Source organism: Glycine max, chromosome 17 (genome assembly GCF_000004515.6).
Source record: "Glycine max cultivar Williams 82 chromosome 17, Glycine_max_v4.0, whole genome shotgun sequence".
In the NCBI taxonomy this organism is placed as follows: Eukaryota; Viridiplantae; Streptophyta; class Magnoliopsida; order Fabales; family Fabaceae; genus Glycine; species Glycine max.
In genome coordinates this window covers 5,878,889-5,894,863 of record NC_038253.2, presented here as the reverse complement: position 1 = coordinate 5,894,863, position 15,975 = coordinate 5,878,889, and the positions used below count along the sequence as shown (strand labels likewise).

Genomic DNA, 15,975 nt, shown 5'->3' with positions numbered 1-15,975 from the left:
AAATTTAAAACTGGGGGTTGACTTCATAGCACACATGTTTATAACTTTTTTGTCTCTTCAATTCTTGTGTAGAACTTGCACTCAGCCCTCTCCATCCACTGTGATTAATATGTGGCTATAAAACCATTGAAGAACCATCCCATCCGGCCCGGCCATTCCATAATAAACAATATATCAATGCACTATGACATGCAAAGAATTAAGAAACAGCAATAGCACCTTATTTTAGCGTTAAGTATAATATATTGTGTGCGTGATCTGGACAATGTACGAACATAAATACATAATCATTATATGGGCATAAAAAAATTAGTATGAAAAACCATACACTATACGAACATAATTACTTTTTTTTTACAGGAAACATAATTACTTATGAATAAAAATAATGAGTTTAATTCCATATATAACGTTATTACAAAAATAAACTTTCACTGTTAATCAATTAAAATTTGCAGAACTTTTAAGATATTTATTTTAAAAATTCAGTAAAAAATATATTTTAAAAGTAAATTTTTTTTTATATATTTATTTGTGATTAAATGATAATATAAATAACTTTTATATTATTAATGCATGTATTATTTTTCCATATTTTTAATTTATGAGTTTAATTTTCACACTTTTTTACTATAATTTTTTCATATTGTAAATTAATTAAAAATAACACGGATTTTAAATCATTATTACATATGATAAATAATAATCTCATCATAGTCTATTATAATAATAATAATAATAATAATAATAATAATAATAATAATAATAATAATATATCTAATTGACATAAGTGATATCAGCTAGCTCTCTCCTCTTGATTCACAACTTTTGTAAATGGAGCAAAGTTAGTTGGGAGGTATTGGAAGACATTAGACTCTGTGTTTAGTTGGAGACATCTTTGCAAAGGCAAATAACCTAATGACAATATGTTCTAATTAAATTTTATTTATAATTTATTTTATCACATTATTTTTTATCTCTTTCTGTCGCATATTAAATATTTGTATCTCTTTACTCTATTTATAATATAAAAAATTATTATAAAAACTTTAACGAATACAATTTCTTATTATTATTTATGGTGTATGTAAGAGATGGGACGTGGCCGTACATTGTTGTGAATAATTGGCTTATAATATATATTTTATTTTGTAGTACATTGTACTCAGATATCTCTCTAGTCCCCTCCAGCAATATTCAACATGCATATTTCTCAGAAAGGGTTTGTTTCCTTCCATAGAAGGCATGTCTGCCATATTGGTGCAGCAATCAAAAATGACTTGGATCCCAATTGAAGGCCAAAGTGAAGTGGTGCACAATAGACCAATGAAGCAAATTTGTCAATGGGGTGTGAGGGATTTTTTTAGGACGCCATGGATAATTCTATAAGTTTACTTAACGGGGACTTCCAGAGATGAATTAGTGGACAGGATAATGCTAGTCGGTGATTGTAAACGAAAAACAAATAATAAAGCAAAAAGTTTTTTTTATCAAATAAATATTAATTGTTAGTTTTATTAAAAATAATATCAAATAACTTTTTCTTTATTTTCTTCTTTTTTTTAGCCACCCAGCTAATTTTATACATCTCCTAATAATAAAGCCAAAAGTAATGTAAGTTGCATTTTATTGCTGACATAAAAGGTTGTTCAATGTCTATTCATACTCCATATTTTGAATGAGATAGAAATTGCTCTGATGTAAAGTAGTATAGTGGGTTGACTCTTCCGTTTCCCACTAGCTGCAAAATAAGGGTGGAATAGGTTGACTTTTTATATATAAAAAATCTATTTTATTTTATTTTATGAGGATTGATGGATCAACTTACATAAATAATAAAAAAATTAAGAAAAAAATTATAATTTTAAAGACCCAAACAAATGAATAAGCAAAATACCATCACAAATGCTGCCTTGTTTTAATGTTTTTGACCTGCTACAATCCAATGATAACACGGAGGAGTTACGCGGATATATTCATGTTACCAAAAATAACGAATTATAATTTTTTTTTCATAATGGTGGCAACAGGATTTTTTTAAACAAAAATCAAGAAATGTCAAAGTATTTACGTATTTCATCGCAAGGATATGAGTATGGCCTAAACTTACTCTTGTGCAACCAAGAAGATAAATACTAGAGATTTACAAGAGATAACTCAAAGCTAAATTTTTTTTTTTTTTAAACAAAACTTAGAAAGATTAGACTTGTTGTGCATGGCTTATATATTCTATGGACAAACACATATTGAAGTTGAGTGGAGTAAAGACACAACATCTACTCTTTGGACTTAGGTCACTTGTTGTTGGCACCCTGAGCACTATGGTACATGCATAGATGATATTATAAAATTATATTATAGGTTTATTCTACATATAATGATGTAATATGTTGTATGTATACTTATCAAACTTAATTAAATCTCATGTTTGGATGTGTGCATGTAATTACTTTGTTTTTTAGAATTTAAGTTAACTAGACACCTGTTCAATAATTTTATAGTCTTCAGAGAGAAGTCTTATGTATTTATAGGCCTTTTGTAAAAACTAGTCGTGGAACTCTTGCAGGTGACTCTTGTGAGAGTTTATGTAATCAGTTTTGTCTTCGTCTGTGTTCTAAGTTTCTTTTGCTAGGAATTCAAGGTGTATAAATTTAATTTTTACTTTTCATAAAATCCTTGAAAATTCTCTAAGTTTAGAAGTTTATCTTTGTAGTGTGTTTTCAAATCATGGAGAATTCTCCTCATGATCCCCAAGCATCGAATGTGACAAAGCTTCTATTTAGTTCACTCGAGTAAAACTAGCTAGAAAAGACATTATTTGATACTTGGGTAAAGATACACACACAAAATTACTTAAGGAAATATTTTATAACTTTTAATAAATAAAATATTATTTTGTAACTTTTTGAAAAATAAAGGACCATCAAATTGCAACATAAAATAAGTATAAGAGACCAACAAAATAATTTAACCTTGTTTATTTATACTTTATTATATTGACCATTTGAATGTGATATAATGATTTAAATTTATAGTTATTTTTATCAAGAAAGTTTAACTTAATAGTTGAATGATGTATGTAAGTTGTTGTAAATTTGGTAATACCAAAGTTAATTCATACTATTCTCTTTGAATATTTTCTATATAGTTATTGTTAGAGTTCTTACTTCTTAATATATACCCTCCTTATATATACGTAGTATATTGACATCTCAAACAATTTAACACTTACTATTTTTTCTTTTGAAAAATAATAATGACATGTTTATAGCTAAAGTCTGTTTACAAGAGATAACGACACGTATTGACGTTCCTATGGTGACGAAGTTCCTATGGTGACGAAGGTAAAGAAAGAACAAAAAGAGAAAGGAAAGAAATTTACACAAAGTTTATTTAAGTTGCTAACCTATCATCAAAGGCAGCATATTGATATTTTTTGTTGTATTATTTTGTACTCTTAGTGTTTAGATTCTGTTTAATGTTTTGTCATTTATGGATTGGATGTGAGCAAAAGCTAAAGTATGTTTGTGCATAAACAAGCATTTATATTAATATAGACCATAGTTGATTTCGCATTTGGTAGTCACCTTACACCCGAAAATAGTGAGGAAAAAAATTACATCCTAAAAAGTAGCTACCACTTTGTAATTTGGACATAGGTCAAATATGTACCACTATGCACAAAAAAAGGAATTCAATTCATGGTTAGAAACAAACCTATCCTGCCACCTGCAGCTCAAGTTGAAGTTCCACTATGCACAAATATGTACCACTGCAAAAAAAAAATGAACGCGTTCATTTTTGTTGTTTTTCTTTGGGGTGTTAATTATTTTTGTTGTTTTTCTTTGGGGTGTTAATTTGTTGCATCCAGCCAACTTACTTGATAACTTTGACCCTATACATTGAAGCATATAATTACATATATAGTGACTGATGATTAATCAAAAGGACAATAATGAAGAGACCAAATTATTGTATTGATAATCCAATGATAAAAAAAATTTCAGCCTTTACCCTATGCCTTCTTTCTCAATTTTTTTTAATCAAGAGAAGAAAAGATATTTCAGAGGAAGACAATAAACATTTCAAAGAGAGAAGGGGTCATGTGTAGTGTATTGTGATTGTGACACACTCACCCAAAGGAGACACTGGGTCGTTCCTCCATTATGACCATCATATTATATATAGTCAACAATATTACTTTATTCCGTGTGCAAATCTTTTTTTTTTTTGGGAAAAATGTAAATTATATTAAACCCAAAATGATACAACAATAAACAGGGCATACCCCGCAGCTAGAGAAAATCAAAAGTATCTCTAATACAAGAAGGTCTATATCAAGATGCTAAAACAAATGCAACATGTGCGCTTGTTTATACATAAGAAACTTAATATTACTAATAACTTCTATTACAGAAAATTGATAATCTTCAAAAATCACCAAGGAGTCAAGGACCACTTAACCACTCACACAACCCACTCTATCGCCATCTACCTTCTATATGCAAACTCATTATTCTTTGAAGTTTTGTTTCATATAAAGAAAAATAAAAGTGAGCGGAAATAAGTGAAAAATAAAGTGAAAATTAAAAAAAATTAATTAAAAAAATGAAGAAGAAATTAAAAAAAGCTAGATAAGTAAAAATAGGTGAAAAATATAGAGAAAGAGAAAGATATGCTAAAATACTCGAACCAGTAAAATGGTGATATTTGTCAACCTAATCTCTTCAAATCTTTTAACCTTTTAAAATAATTTTCATTTCCCAGTTTAAACACAATAATTGAGATATTTGCTTCTTCTTTTTCCAAAGAATCTAAACACAATAATTGAGATATTTGATTTAAGAAAAATAGGGGAAAATGAGAAAAAGATAAATACATGAATGAAAATAATAAGAAACAAAGAGAAAATAATTCATGATCCCACGCATTATAGATTGTGCTTGAAGTCGTAGTGTCACAAGACTTATAAATTTGGTATACATATTTTGGGGTTGCGGGTTCAAACAACGACATCAACGTGCTCAATAAATCTCCTATATTTTTAATGAAGTTGTGGAGGGAAAAGCCCCTATGGTACAACTTACAATGAATGGAATCTAATATAACATGAGATACTATCTAGTAGATGGTATTTATCCAGAATGGATGACGCTTGTGAACACCATCACAAGGTCCCAAGGCGATAAAAGAAAATTATTTGCTCAACATCAAGAAGCAACAAGAAAGGATGTGGAGTGCACATTTGGTGTGCTTCAATCTTAGCTCACAATTGTATGTGACCTTGCGTGTGCTTGGGAGATGAACCCAATCAAGCATATATTATATGTATGCATTTTATTGCATAACATGATTGTAAAAGATGAATGACACATATATAATGGTAATTTTAACCACTCTAATAAACATTCCATTAATGGTGTATCGACAACTGACATACATATTGGTCCTCATCCGGTCCTTCAACCATACTTGCGAAGGAGAGATGAAGTTAATGATTCGGGACATCATCATCAACTTCAAGCAGATCTTGTAAAACATATTTGGAAACGTTTTGGATGCGATAATTAACCAAATTAGTTATTATTTTAATTAGTGTACTCGATGTTGTGTTATTTGTGTGAGGTTAGTTATTTTTATCATTTTAAATAAAATATAATTTAATTGTTTTTATTTTTATTTTTTATTGTGCCAAAAATATTTTAAATAATAATAGACTAAAGAATTTTAATTAAAAAATAAATAACATAATTATAAATTAATAAATAAGTTAATAATAAAATATAATGATGTACTTCCTCCGGACCTAAATATAAGCAATAAAAAAAATAATTTTAGACCTAAATATAAGCAAATACTAATTAATTTTTATCTTATTTAATGATAATATTTCTATTATGTCTTTTATTTAATAAAATCTTGTTTCACGTGAATCATTTATTCCTATTCTACAAACGTTACTTTGAAGAGTTTTTTAGGAAGATTTTTTGAATTAATTATTAATCCATATGTCTGGTAGTTAAAATTGTTTATATTTAGGTTTAAAGGAAGTAAGCTTTTTGGTGAGACCTTGGAAGCCCCTAAATAGAGTTGCTTCATTGGAGAGCTTTAATGGTTAGAGGTGCTTGTATTGAAAAAAGTGAAAATAACGAAGCAACTTTGAAGAAGTGCTTCATTGTAGATGTTCTTAGAACATCTTCAATAGAATTTCTCAAAGGATTTCTTAAGTGAATAATTTTTTTTTTTTTTTTACAATTTGTATTCTATTGGAACAAATCTATGTGGTAGGAAGAATTTCTTAAAAATAAGATTTATATATTTGGTAAGAAATTATTTCTTAGTAATAATTTTTTTTTATCTAATACACAATAATATCATAATTAAGTAAAAATTAAAAAATATATATAAAAATATGATTTTTTTAAATTTACTAGAATTTCTTATTATTAAAATAAAATTATATATAAAATGTCTTATAATGATATAATAATGTAAAAACTTAAAAAATCTATTTAAGAAATTCTCATTCGATATATTAGATTCTGTGCGCCCGTTTATTTTCACTGTAGAGTGTGTTTTGGTTTAATTTGGGTATCACGTGTTATGTCCGTGTACTACTTTGTTCTGTTTGCAGCTCCTGTCTCTTCCACAACAGGAACCTTACAAAGTCGGGAAAAAAAAGCACCCAATTTGCACCAAAGGAAAACACTTATCACCTTCGATCCATTTTTCTCATCTTATGAGAGCATTAAGTGTTGGTTGGAAGTCATCAAATCAAACCCAGATGCATATTACACTGTAGAGCTGCACAGTAAGTCAAAAAGCTTTCTTTTTTAAAAAAAAAATAATTGAGTAGAAAAGAAAAGAAAAAATCTTTAAAAATATTTTTTTTCCTAAATAAAATAAAGCTTGCTTGTTGGTAGTTGTAGAAAAGGAAATGAGGGATAGAGACAGAAAGCAAGGAAGCAAGTTAAACAACCCTAATCTTGTTGGGGTGAATGGTTTTGCTGCATATATATAGATGAAGATCACTAGGTGGAGGACATCACATTGCCAAAAATGGGAGGTTATGAGGTTTCAGAGTTGAGACATTTGGCTCTCATTCATCAGAATTCAGAAAAGAGATCGATGGTTAATTGTTTGCAGTTGATGATGAAGAAAGGCTCACAAGAAATTGATGCAACAAAACATTGAATATCAATCCAAGAGAGGTTTCACACCAGATTGAGAGAGGCTGACAGAAGAGAGTGAGCACATGCTAGTGGTATTTGTATGAGGGCATACAATTGCGGGTGCGTGCTCACTTCTCTATCTGTCAGCTTCCCATTCTTTTTTACTTTTGGTGTGTTCCTCTCATCTCTTCGTAACTTCACAACTCTTGAAGCGCCTCCTCAGTGTAACTCTCTTTTAACTTCATTCCATTCTCTGTGTTTTAAGTTTTCACACTCACTTTAAATAAGTCCCCTTTATGGTACAAACTTGTCTCATTCTCCGAGCAAGTCAATGGATCTATGTAATTATAGCCCTTGAAACGACTCGTATTGCATGATCCTTCTTTTGTGTTAAGCGTGCTTAATTGTTTGACAAATACTAATGGGAGGACTAAAAATATATATATATAGAGAGAGAGAGGTTGCTGGTTCTTCAGGTTGGTTGCGGTAAGCGTGCACAAACTTATCTATTTATTAATACTATATTAGTATAGTAGTAATTCATGTACTAGTATTTGCTTATCATTATCGATCTTTTGCTGTTTCAAGTGCCCTATAACCTGATCCTTATCTACTCGTGTTTTTTTCTACTATTTCTTTTCCATTTATTTCTGATACTGAAAGCGTGACTTTTTATAGTACTTTCCTTGATGGTGTTTTGAACACGAAATCCAAATGGAGGTCTTCGAGGCACGCCCTTCTTACGCTCTTTTCTCAATTCTCACTATTCATACTTTAACGGAAAATCTCCTTTTGGGATGAAGTTTCACTAAACCCTTGTTTTTTTCTCTTTGCCTTTCTCTCCTTCTTCTGCTCCTTGTCGACAGTGTAAGATCTTTTCTCGCCCTCATTTTTGGTCCACAAATTGTGCTCCACGCACTCATTAGGTTAAGAGAATCCAGCATAAAAGGGCAAGTCATGGGTTTTAAATTTATTTATTTTTAAAGTGTTGAATTTGAAGGGTCAGAATGAGATGTTTCATATATATCTTGGATCTGTCTCCTTGAATGCCATTATGTTTGTAGCCTTCATTTGAGGTAAAGGAAAATCTTGGGAGAGTTGATTAAGCAGCTAGATATGGCAAGATTTGGTCTTTCCCTTTGGGCAGCTATATAAGCGTTTGTTTGCTACCGTGATTAAAGGGAATTCAAGCAACAACCTTTCTTATACAGGTTATTACATGCTTTTCGATTCAGAGTTTTTTCTTTAACTTTATTTCCTTTAATTTTTAGTTGAGAGAACATTTTCTTTTTCAGTGCTTAATTTGTAACATAGATTCCATCAGCACAGAACTTTGTCGATGTTACGAATAACTGCTCACTGAAGATCTTGAAGCACTACTATAATCACTCAGGTAATTAACCATTTTGTATGGTATGAGTTTTATTTTAAGTGTAGCATCTTAGTGCTAACTGCTAAATATATCTATGGCACACGTGCATAACATATGTAGAAAAATCACCATTCATTACATGAAAAAATATGAATATTGTTTTGTTTTTGTTGCAATATCATGTTGTAACACTGAAAAATGCAAACCTGAGAGGGAAACTAATTAAGATGATATCTTCAATTCATGCTGATTTCTGACTTGAAATTGAATTAATTATATTTTGGTTTCATTTTTTGCCTGAAATACTAGATAAGTAGTCACTTTGAACGGTCTTGCAACAGAAGGCTTTTGGTTTAAAAGTGATTTTGCTGATTTATTAACTAGTTGTCATGCATGAACTTGAAAATCAGTAACCAAGAAATGAAGCAGTCTATAGATAGTTAGCTAGGCAGAATAAAATTTATGCTTGCTTTGAATTTGATGGGTAAATTATGTTCCGAGTCCCAAGTTTCTTTTTTAGAATTCTTTATATTTGTTGTGTTGTTTATTAGCCCACTAAAGACTAGGCAATGGCAGTATGAGGGAATTCTGTTCTTTCATTGTATCAGAAATCAAAATTATAATGGAGGTGTAAATGTTGATGCTTTATGATCTTCTAAGGTTGGGGAAAAGATGAAATAAACAAAAAACGATTAAATTATTTATTAATCAAAGTTCAATTTGAAACCCTTATAATTAATCTCTTTTCTTTAGGTTAATTGCAAGGGAAACAAAATGGAACGCCAACTGTAGCATACATAGGATGGTGGTGTAGAGAGGTGAAACAAGTACCTGCCAATGTAATAGTGGTAGTGTTTAGGTACCTCTGATGATGCTGACGATACCACTGAGCAGGTTGTGATGCCTGTATGTACTGCCAGCGATTGATATGGAGATCTGGGAAGTAAAAAACAGTACGTGTCACTTAAAAGCTTATACTGATGGTAGTGAACTGTGGTTACTAGTTTTACTGAACTAGCTTGCCATACTGTGCAAACTGCTTGCATTGTGTGCCATAATTACGAAGTTTGTCCAACCATTTTATTCTACCAATTGGCTTGCTCAAATAGTTTTATTTTATTATAATTATTTGTTAGAGCCTGTCTGATGCGTGTATATATATATTGAACTTATTGAAATATACCATTATCTCTAAGCATATATTGAACTTCTTCTGAGCAGGTTGTGATGCCTGTCTGATGCGTGTATATATATATTGAACTTATTGAAACATATGTATAAAGAAACCAATCTTAAGATAAAAACTAGTATATCAATAATCTTTACCTTCAGGTCTTTAACTTCTTCTGTCTTGGATATAATTTCTTCTAACAATTGTTTGAATTTGATTTCTCTCTGGTACACGCATGAGTGCATACACACATAAACACACATTTTGTATTACCTAGAATCTAAACATACATTTTACTTTGCCCAACCTTACTATGATCAAGGAGATCTTATTAATGATGAGTAGATTGGAATGGATATGCATTTAATTATGTTCTATTCCATTCTTAACTCATGCACACTCCCAAATGATCAATCACAATAAGAAAAATATCAATAAAATAAACATGGCCAATTTTACCTTAATAAATGTGGTTCTATTTATTTGGCTGATTCATGACCATTTTTGGTGGTGAGTATGCTGTTTTGCAAAATTTCCAAGTTTTGCTTGTATGCATTACAATACCTGTCATAAAAATAAGGAGACCACTCACTGTAAGTTTTAAACTATCATTATTAACATAAAGTGTTTCTGTAATGATATACAAATTGAGGAGATTCAATTTTACAATTTTGACATTAGTTTATGATGTATGTATTGAATTAGGGTTCAGTTATTTGTAAACTATATCCTATTTTAGTTGGATTATAGCTTTGCATCTTATTTTCTATCAATATCTTTGAATCCTAAGCTTGGCTTGTAGCAGTTGCATTAAATTTGTATTTTTTTAATCTTAGTTGAATTTGGGTCCTTTAATTCATCATATATAAGTTCAAACATTATATAAATCAGAAATGACAGGTATAAGAATATATACATAAAAGAAGATTGTCATGATTTCTGTGTGCATTACTAAGTCAGACAAAAAAAAGGAAAATAAGAACACTAATTAATAAGTGGGTCTAATTAAATAATATATAACAATGAACATTCAATTTTGACTATATATATCCCTTCTTTTCTGAAGGTTGAAAAAAAAAAACAAAAAAAATGAGAATTAAGAAACACGAATGTCATTCTTTTTCTGTTCTTAGGAGTGTTCAAACCAAAAGAAACAAATAATAAAGTAGTTTGTAGAAGATAAAATAAGTATACATGCATTTCTAAAAACAAAAGAGAAGGAAAAAAGAACAGAAAAGTGAATTTGACAAGGGAAAAAGAAAATGAAAAAGTCCCTGATCAGAATAGCCAAACTATATTTAAACCACCCTTTCTGCTATACAATGTTGTTTTGTATGTGTTTCAACATCCCAAGAGGATCACAAGAATTTTGGGCTAAATACTAAGTATAGAGTTTGTGTAATTTTAATCCAAAATTTTTTTTGTGATTAGTTTGTTTTATCTTTTTTTCTTATATCCACCAATTTGTAGGAGCAATTTTTAACTTGTCAAATTAAAATTAATTTTTCATAATTTAATTTTTTTCACTATGTTGATTTTTTTTTAGTCTTTAAAAGGACAGAATAAATATTTTTGAATCATTTGAATTTGCACAATTAACTGAGTAATTGTTTTAAGGCGAATGTATATTGAAGGGCACTATAAGATCCAATTCTAACCCTTCAATTCCCTATGCATAATTGAACCCCCTCAGGTTTTCTTTGTTTTTCAGGCATTAAAGGAAGGAATTAAATGTGAATGATCTAGGCATATATATCTAGAAGTTTAAGCTATTATGTCAAAGCTTATAGGCATAAAATATATTTGTAATTTACCCTGTCGAAAACCTTATGGGCTTGGGACTTGGGACTTGGGTTTTAGTCAAGATTATGCATGCTGACCACTATTTTGTTTTGAAATTTAAATTAGATGAGAGAAAGTATGTAGAAAGGGTTGATTTCTCATTGCCACACAGTTGGCTTTGATGTTATATATTCAAAGGAATCATTTGTTTCAAAAACTTTAAATAAAGGTCAAGACTTACCAATTGGTTTTTATATCTAAAATGGAAGAGTAAAAGGCTTCTTTGCTAAACTTGTTCAAATGAGCCCTTTCAGACAATTTCTTAATTGTGTATAAATTGCTACTAATTAAAGAATACGTAGTTCGCATTTATAAAATAGAAATAAAATAAACCAAAATACTACGAGATAAAAACAATTCTAAAAATATATCAACTGGATTTGACTGGGAATGAGGTGAAAACATTAACTTTTATTTATCACATTTCAATGTAAATTGTGTTGATCCTTATACAACAAATTTTGAGTAATTTAATTATTATTTGACTCAGAAGTCATATAAGGGGTTTGTTTTTATGAATTTGAACCTAATGATGTATACTCTTTTGTGGTTACATAAGCAATTTTATCAGGATTACAGTTTACTTGTTTTAATTTAATTTCCAAACAAAAAAACATGATCAAGCTTGAATTTCTTTTTGATGAACAAATTCCACGCACTTAATATGTTAAAATATACCCTATTTCAAGACATGCTTTGCAGTTATGTCGTATCGAATAGTACTGTTATTCTTTGTAGTCTTGTTTGCTGATATATTTTTTCCATTAAGTTTCTGTAAACTACAATGTGTTATGCTAGATATGTAATAGAATTTAAATTTTTTGACAAACATTTTCATACATATGATTTTTATTGCTTCATCATTGATTTTCGCTTTGGAGAATCTCTTAAACACTCAGAATATACATAACATTCTTTATTTGTAGGTGAGACATTGTGTGTGCACACGCATGTTTGTGGTTTCAATTTATCAGTTGTATCATCTATGGCGTTGACAAATGCTACCACAGTTGTGGTCTTCACACAGATCAAAAAATGTTGCTGCCACAATTACAGTTGCAAATTAATAATACTTTAAAACTGTTATTGGTATTCTAGTTTGTGGTTGAACTATTTTGAATGTTATGTGGGAATTGTGTTAAACATAGCTGAATCCAGGTATTCTAACATGTTTGCATACTGGACATGTGGCCATATTTTAGCATATAATTAGCATTAACTTTTGTAAAAAAAATGACATTGATTCATACACAAACGTACACCATCAAAATGAAGAAATTTGACATTTAAGTGTTTTGCTGCAGAAACTTAATGGAAGATTGATTACATGTTAAGCATCATACCTAGTGGTGGGGAAAATATGAATACAGAAGATGCATACTCAAACGCTTCTATTTCAACTGATCACATGCATTATGACAGTCAATACTTCGTGAAGTTCTCAGCTCTCGTACATCTAAAAAATGAGGACTGAGTTGCACAAATGTCACTATATAACAGTTTGCAGTTTTGGCTAGGATCCTTCAAGTCCTTACACAATGCCATTAAGCCCTATAATAGCACACTATCAAGTTTGGAGGCTTGCAATATTTTCAATGTCAATATAGTAAGAGGCTGTGCTCAAAATAAAGAATATGAAATCATGGTTCATACTTTGTAGCAACTCAAGTTTGTGAAGTCTCTGATGATGACTGATTGCTTAGTTATTATAAGTAATGATCTTAACTTGAATATATGATTGGATAAGGGAGATCTCAGCTAGAGATGTTGAAGTAAGATTGATGAACGAACTTGTCATCCCTCGTCCCTAGAAGACATGCCACAAGCTGGTGTGGTTGGAGACATACACATCGTTTTGATAACAGACTGACAGGATGATCAAGTCATGAAACTGCTATCAGAGTTGTAGTTTTGTATACATGGAACTGAAAGTGTTTGTGAAAAAAAAAAGACTGGTCGAACTAGTGATGTACTGATGTTATATTTGACCTTGTGAGACTATGGAGTAAAAATAGGGGTCAAAATCATTCTACATTCTTGATCTTATTGGGAGTTTACTCATTTGAAGATGTGCGTATCTCCTCCGGATGATACCTGAACCAGACCTAGATATTATAAAATATTTTTTATTTTTCAAAATGATCGCTTGGATGGTCTTTTCTTACAACAAAATATATAAATATTTCGTTAAGATTGGTTTAATCGGATCCTTTATTGTTCTTAAGGTGATAATAGTTTTTTTTATTTTTTATTTTTATTGTAGTTACCCATTTTTTTATACAGCCTATTTCGTTATACTTCATCATTTTGACAAACCAGAGGTAATATTCACCAGTGTTAACACCCATCAAATCATCTCTAATTATGTCATGAACCAACTTGCTGTGGCAACTTTATATCAAGCATGCGCATTGGGAACCACTAATTAATTTAATTTTACGGCCCTAGATCTGTGTGATAAATGTTAATTTGCTTTTTAAAATTTTATCATTAATATATAGCCGTGACAGTTAGGTAGGATACCCTAATCAATCCAGTTAAGCAATGACAAATGGAGGAACAGAAATTTAATTAATCATGCATGCGTCTAATATGATTCTAGGCAAATAGTAAAAATTAATCATTATAACTTGCTCAGTTGCTTGTATTGTGGCTTATAACCCTTTTATGTATTGCCAAAACTCAGCATGCACTTCACAATAGGGATTGAAATCATTCGTTTTGGGTGTGAAGCATTATTACTCTCCTCAAGAGAATCTTCAACTTCAATCCAAACCTTCTCCATATATTATCTAGAGGCAAAAGAATAAAATGCTTAGTCTAATTGCACATGCTTAATTAACAACAATCCTCGTATTATTATAACATGTCCTATATAATAGCTTTTCAGATTTATGTTGACTAATACTACTTATTTTAGAGATTTTTGTTTGCTAAGCAAAATAAATTTTGTTAAAGAAAAACAAAGAAACAAACAAAGCACAAGTTGTGCCTCATCTGCTAAAAAAGAGTTCACATGACAGGATGATAAAAGTGGCACAGACTTCATCAACAACTTACAATACAAAGCCCGTGTCCCGAAAATGAAAAGCAATACTACCCTTACATCAAAAAGGCACCTGCATAGGACTACAAAGTTAGAAACCACTATACGACTTATTTTAGAGATTAACTCTCAGATCGGGGGTAATTAGTGTTAAACCGTGTCAAAGTGCTTGGTAACTCCACGTTCCAATCCCTGACTATTATATGACTTACTGATTAATGATTGATGTATATTTTTGTCACAATATGTATGCAAGTAGGCATACGCAATATTGAAATTAGAAAGAGAAAAATCGGATCAACTTTCTTGATACAGTCGCATGGTAATTAATTTTAATGCAATAATGCAGCAGCAGAGTTTCATGTGGTGTATGAAACATGCTATGGAGTTTTTTTCTTCCTTCTACCACAAGACTATTCTAAAATTGTGAATTAAATAAGTCCTCGAAAGGTGATTCGGAACTTTGCAGCAGGGTAGACCTAAAGAAATCCCGAAACCCAATTTTTGGCGCTAGAGAAGTGTTAATGTCAAAAGAATAACATAAAAATTGTGAAACAGAGATACATACCACATTGTAAGAGAATCCATCTAAACATTCTACAGAACCAAAAATGTCTTGCATAGGTTATTCAGCGTTTTTTTTATAGAAATTTTTATGAAATAAAATCACATGATCACATCTAAAATTTATAAGCATATATTTTATTTATTTATTTATTTATGTTTTGTTTGGTTTTAATAAGCAATTTTAACCTTTGTCATTATTATTTGTGCTAAATACTAATCAAACAAATTGTCAATTTGCTTCTCATATCATCTATGTAAATATATCAATAGATTGTTTAAAACAAATTCTGATATATCAATTTGGATGATATGAAATACATGACAAAGATGTTAATATAGTCGATTTAAAATGTAAAGACGGATGCAAACTAGATTCAAAACAAAACTCAAACTTGTTCTAAAAATATATACGGTCTAATTTAAAAATTCAAATCCATCTAAAATAACCTTAGAATAGATTGGACTAACGAGACAAGGGGTGGGTCTTGCTCACCTATATGTGACGTTCGATAGAAAGGGAATTTACCACAGGTACTCAGACAAGCACACACATATGCATGCTTTGGACACAAGTGGTGGAAACTGGGAGTCAAATTACTGAATAAATTGTGATGGTTGTGTTTATCTTCCCTCTTGATCATTACAGTATTTTCTGATTTGCTCAGATAATGGAGACCTCAGATTTATACCATCATTGGGTTCATTACGATTATCGTTCCCCGTTGTCAAAACCATTGAAAATTGAGCCAAATTAGTCGACGATATTTCAGACTTGATTTCAATGTAATAAATATGTTAATAGCCT

The 15,975-nt window shown here is 30.3% G+C and overlaps 1 long non-coding RNA gene and 1 other non-coding gene across 4 annotated transcripts; both read left to right on the top strand.

Annotated features, from left to right (window-relative positions):
- Positions 1-6,595: 6,595 nt before the first annotated feature.
- On the top strand, positions 6,596-13,581 carry LOC121173818 (uncharacterized). Of its 3 annotated transcripts, XR_005889279.1 has the most exons (6): positions 6,597-6,811; positions 6,924-7,396; positions 8,237-8,383; positions 8,468-8,565; positions 9,298-9,497; positions 12,862-13,581. It is a non-coding gene; the product is annotated as an uncharacterized lncRNA (long non-coding RNA). The 3 variants fall into 3 exon arrangements; XR_005889278.1 differs by having other exon boundaries at positions 6,596-6,811; positions 6,924-8,383; XR_005889280.1 differs by lacking the exon at positions 6,924-7,396 and having other exon boundaries at positions 6,611-6,811.
- Positions 7,216-7,337, top strand: MIR156A (microRNA MIR156a). Its single transcript, NR_048594.1, has one exon. It is a non-coding gene; the product is annotated as a microRNA MIR156a (primary transcript).
- Positions 13,582-15,975: the final 2,394 nt, after the last annotated feature.